Source organism: Eumetopias jubatus, unplaced genomic scaffold (assembly GCF_037043125.1).
Source record: "Eumetopias jubatus isolate StellerSeaLion01/CBP00866 unplaced genomic scaffold, mEumJub1_p1.0 scaffold_1, whole genome shotgun sequence".
Taxonomy (NCBI): Eukaryota; Metazoa; Chordata; class Mammalia; order Carnivora; family Otariidae; genus Eumetopias; species Eumetopias jubatus.
In genome coordinates this window covers 121,338,822-121,344,845 of record NW_028274807.1, presented here as the reverse complement: position 1 = coordinate 121,344,845, position 6,024 = coordinate 121,338,822, and positions in this window count along the sequence as shown.

Here is a 6,024-nt window from a genome sequence, read left to right as displayed (position 1 = left end):
GATGGAAAAACCCACCTCAAAAAAAAAGAACAAGAGGCTGTACTGACTGCCAGGGACTTAATCAATATGGACATTAGTAAGATGTCAGAACTAGAGTTCAGAATGATGATTATAAAGATACTGGCTGGGCTTGAAAAAAGCATGGAAGATACTAGAGAAACCCTTTCTGCAGAAATAAAAGAACTAAAATCTAACCAAGTCAAAATCAAAAAGAGTATTAATGAGGTGCAATCAGAAATGGAGGCTCTAACTGCTAGGATAAATGAGGCAGAAGAGAGAATTAGTGATATAGAAGACCAAATGATGGAGAATAAAGAAGCTGAGAAAAGGAGAGATAAACAACTACTGGATCATGAGGGCAGAATCTGAGAGTTAAGTGATACCATAAGACCAAACAATATTAGAATAATTGGGATCCCAGAAGAAGAAGAAAGAGAGAGGGGGCAGAGGTATATTGGAGCAAATTATAGCAGAGAATTTCCCTAATTTGGGGAAAGAAACAGGCATCAAAATCCAGGAGGCACAGGGAACGCCCCTCAAAGTCAATAAAAATAAGTCAACACCCTGACATCTAATAGTAAAACTTACAAGTCTCAGAGACAAAGAAAATCCTGAAAGCAGCTCAGGACAAGGGTCTGTAACCTACAATGGTAGAAACATAGATTGGCAACAGATCTATCCACAGAGACCTGGCAGGCCAGAAAGGACTGGCATGATATATTTAATAGAGCACTAAACGAGAAGAATATGCAGCCAAGAATACTATATCCAGCTAGGCTGCCATTGAAAATAGAAGGAGAGATAAAAAGCTTCCAGGACAAACAAAAACTAAAAGAATTTGCAAACACAAAACCAGCCCTCCAAGAAATATTGAAAGGGGTCCTCTAAGCAAAGAGAGAACCTAAAAGTAACATAGACCAGAAAGGAACAGAGACAATATACAGTAACAGTCACCTTACAGGCAATACAATGGCACTAAATTCATATCTATCAATAGTTACCCTGAATGTAAATGGGCTAAATGCCCCAATCAAAAGACACAGGGTATCAGATTGGATAAAAAACAGGACCCATCAATGTCTGCAAGAGACTCATTTTAGACCCAAAGACACCTCCAGATTGAAGGTGAGAGAGTGGAAAACCATTTACCATGCTAATGGACACCAAAAGAAAGCTGGGGTGGCAATCCTTATATCAGAAAAGTTAGATTTTAAGCCAAAGACTATAATAAGAGATGAGGAAGGACACTATATCCTACTTAAAGTGTCTATCCAACAAGAAGATCTAACAACTGTAAATATCTATGCTCCTAACTGGGAGCAGCCAATTATATAAGCCAATTAATAACAAAATCAAAGAAAGATATTGACAACAATACAATAATAGTAGGGGATTTTAACACCCCCTTCACTAAAATGGAGAGATCATTTAAGCAAAAGATCAATAAGGAAACAAAGACTTTAACTGACACATTGGACCAAATGGATTTCACAGATACACTCAGAACATTCCATCCCAAAGCAACAGAATACACGTTCTTTTCTAGTGCCCATGTAACATTCTCCAGAATAGATCACATCCTAGGTCACAAATCATGTCTCAACCAGTACCAAAAGATTGGGATCATTCCCTGCATATTTTCAGACCACAGTGCTTTGAAACTAGAACTTAATCACAAGAGGAAAGTCGGAAAGAACTCAAATACATGGAGGCTAAAGACCATCCTACTAAAGAATGACTGGGTCAACAAGGAAATTAAAGAAGAATTAAAAAAATTCATGGAAACCAATGAAAATGAAAACACAACTGTTCAAAATCTTTGGGATACAGTAAAGGCAGTCCTAAGAGGAAAGTATATAGCAATACAAGCCTTTTTCAAGAAACAAGAAAGGTCTCAAATACACAACCTAGTCCTACACCTAAAGGAGCTGGAGAAAGAACAGCAAATAAAGCCTAAACCCAGCAGAAGCAGAGAAATAATAAAGATCAGAGCAGAAATCGATGAAATAGAAACCAAAAGAACAATAGAACAGATCAAAGAAACTAGGAGCTGATTCTTTGAAAGAATTAATAAGATTGATAAACCCCTGGCCAGACTTATCAAAAAGAAAAGAGAAATGACCCAAATAAATAAAATCATGAATGAAAGAGGAGAGATCACAACTAACACCAAATAAATACAAACAATTATAAGAACATATTATGAGCAACAATATGCCAGCAAATTAGATAATCTGGAAGAAATGGATGCATTCCTAGAGATGTACAAACTACCAAAACTGAACCAGGAAGAAATAGAAAACCTGAACAGACATATAACCCGTAAGGATATTGAAACAGTCATCAAAAATCTCCCAACAAACAAGAGCCCAGGGCCAGATGGCTTCCCAGGGGAATTCTACCAAACATTTCAAGAAGAAGTAATACCTATTCTCCTGAAACTGTTCCAAAAAATAGAAATGGAAGGAAAACTTCCAAACTCATTTTATGAGGCCAGCATTACCTTGATCCCCAAATCAAAGACCCCATCAAAAGGAAGAATTACAGACCACTATCCCTGATGAACATGGATGCAAAAATTCTCACCAAAATACTAGCCAATAGGTCCCAACAGTACGTTAAAAGGATTATTCACCATGACCAAGTGGGATTTATTCCTGGGCTGTAAGGTTGGTTCAACATCTGCAAATAAATGTGATACAATACATTAATAAAAGAAAGAACAAGAACTGTATGATCTGCTCAATAGATGCAGAAAAAGCATTTGACAAGGTACAGCATCCTTTCTTGATTAAAACTCTTCAGAGTTTAGGGGTAGAGGGTACATACTTCAATATCATAAAAGCCATCTATGAAAAACCCACAGGGGATATCATCCTCAGTGGGGAAAAACTGAAAGCTTTCCCCCTAAGGTCAGGAACACAGCAGGGATGTCCACTATAACCACTGCTATTCAATATGGTACTAGAAATCCTAGCTTCAGCAATCAGACAACAAAAGGAAATAAAAGGATCTGAATCAGCAAAGAAGAAGTTAAACTCTCACTCTTTGCGGATGCTGATACTTTATGTGGAAAACCCAGAAGACTCCACCCCAAAACTGCTAGAACTCATACAGGAATTCAGTAAAGTGGCAGAATATAAAATCATTACACAGAAATCAGTTTCATTTCTATACACGAACAACAAGACAGAAGAAAGAGAAATTAAGGAGTTAATCCCATTTGCAATTGCACCCAAAACAATAAGATTCCTAGGAATAAATCTATCCAAAGAGGCAAAGAATCTGTACTCAGAAAACTATAAAATACTATGAAAGAATTTGAGGAAGACACAAAGAATTGGAAAAACCTTCCATGCTCATGGATTGGAAGAACAAACATTGTGAAGATGTCAATGCTACCTAGAGCAATCTACAGATTTAATGCAATCCCTATCAAAATACCATCCACTTTTTTCAAAGGAATGCAACAAATAATCCTAAAATTGATATGGAATCAGAAAAGACCCCGAATAGCCAGAGGAATGTTGAAAAAGAAAAGCAAAGCTGGTGGCATCACAATTCCAGACTTCAAGCTGTATTACAAAGCTGTAATCATCAAAACAGTATGGTACTGGCACAAAAGCAGACACATAGATCAATGGAACAGAATAGAGAGTCCAGAAATAGACCCTCAACTCTATGGTCAACTCATCTTTGACAAAGCAGGAAAGAATGTCCAATGGCAAAAAGACAGTCTCTTCAACAAATGGTGTTGGGAAAATTGGACAGCCACATGCAGAAGAATGACGCTGGACCATTTCCTTACACCACACACAAAAATAGACTCAAAAGGGATGAAAGAACTCAATGTGAGACAGGAGTCCATCAAAATCTTTGAGGTGAACACAAACAGCAACCTCTTCGACCTCAGCTGCAGCAACTTCTTCCTAGAAACATCGCCAAAGGCAAAGGAAGCAAGGGCAAAAATGAACTTTTGGAACTTCATCAAGATAAAAAGCTTTTGCACAGCAAAGGAAACAGTCAACAAAACCAAAAGACAACCGACAGAATGGGAGAAGATACTTGCAATTGACATGTCAGATAAAGAGCTAGTATCCAAAATCTATAAAGAACTTCTCAAACTCAACGCCCAAAGAACAAATAATCCAATGAAGAAATGGGCAGAAGACATGAACAGACATTTCTGCAAAGAAGACGTCCAAATGGCCAACAGACACATGAAAAAGTGCTTAAATCGCTCTGCATCAGGGAAATCCAAATCAAAACCTCAATGAGATACCACCTTACACCAGTCGGAATGGCTAAAATTAACAAGTCAGGAAATGTCAGATGTTGGGGAGGATGCGGAGAAAGGGGAACCCTCCTACACTGTTGGTTCGAATGGAAGCTGGTGCAGCCACTCTGGAAAACGGTATGGAGATTCCTCAAAATTTGATGATAGAGCTACCATACGACCCAGCAATTGCACTACTGGGTATTTGCCCCAAAGATACAAATTTAGTGATCTGAAGGGGTACGTGCACCCATGTTTATATCACTGATGTCCACAATAAACCAAACTGTGGAAAGAGCCAAGATGTCCATTGACAGATGAATGGATAAAGAAGTGGTATATATATATACATGGAATATTATGCAGCCATCTAAAAACACGAAATCTTGCCATTTGCAACGACGTGGATGGAACTAGAGGGTGTTATGCTAAGCGAAATAAGTCAATCAGAGAAAGACATGTATCATATGATGTCACTGACGTGATGAATTCTTAATCTCAGGAAACAAACTGAGGGTTGCTGGGGGTGGGGGTGGGAGGGATGGGGTGGCTGGGTGATGGACATTGGGGAGGGTATGTGCTATGGTGAGCGCTGTGAATTGTGTAAGACTGTTGAATCACAGACTTGTACCTCTGAAACAAATAATACATTATATGTTAAAAAAACAAAGATAGTAGGAAGAGAAAAATGAAGGGGGTGGAATCGGAGGGGGAGACGAACCATGAGAGACTGTGGACTCTGAGAAACAAACTGAGGGTTCTTGAGGGGAGTGGGATGGGGAGATGGGTTAGCCTCGTGATGGGTATTAAAGAGGGCATGTATTGAATGGAGCACTGGGTATTATATACAAACAATGAATCATGAAACACTATATCAAAAACTAATGATGTATGGTGATTAACATAATAAAATAAAAAATAACTTCACATAAGTTAAAATTAGCATTTTCACAAATACTAGCAGAGGTACTAAATGAAATAGTAGAGCAAAACAAAAAAACTTGATTAACAAAGAAGTTGAATGTTTTATTATTAAATTATTTATCTTCCTGCAAGGCTGTTGCTTCATTGTATAAAAATAACACCAGCAAGTGCAGTATATTGCAAAATTAAGGTAGTATTCTTTATCTGACACTATACACCTAACAAACCTTTCTCTACTGCCAGTTATTTCCAATGGGAAGATTATTTAAGTAGTTTTAGCCCCATCCAGGGATAGATGTAAGGAAGTTACAATATTCCTTAAAGGTGAAGGTAACAATGTCATCCTTGAATTACGTAATTTTTATCACTAGTTTTTAACCACAGATAATTTCAGGATTCTGAATATCATAACTGGAGCATAAAAATCAGAGTGGGTGTTGCAAAAACCAATGCATATTGTGTTTTTCTGCAATTATTATAAAGTTTCTTCCATTAGCATTGTTGCAAGTAGTTTATTTTTTGACTGGTATTGCTAATAGTTGCTATTTTATTTTGTTTATTTTTTACTTTTATTTTTTTAAGGGTTTTATTTATTTATTTGACAGAGAGAGACAGAGAGGGAACACAAGCAGGGGGAGTGGGAGAGGGAGAAGCAGGCTTCCTGGCGAGCAGGGAGCCCGATGTGGGGCTCGATCCCAGGACCCTGGGATCATGACCTGAGCCGAAGGCAGATGCTCAACGACTGAGCCACCCAGGCACCCCAATAGTTGCTATTTTAAATCCTCTGTGTACCACTAATTTAAGACAACTATGCTAGATTAAGT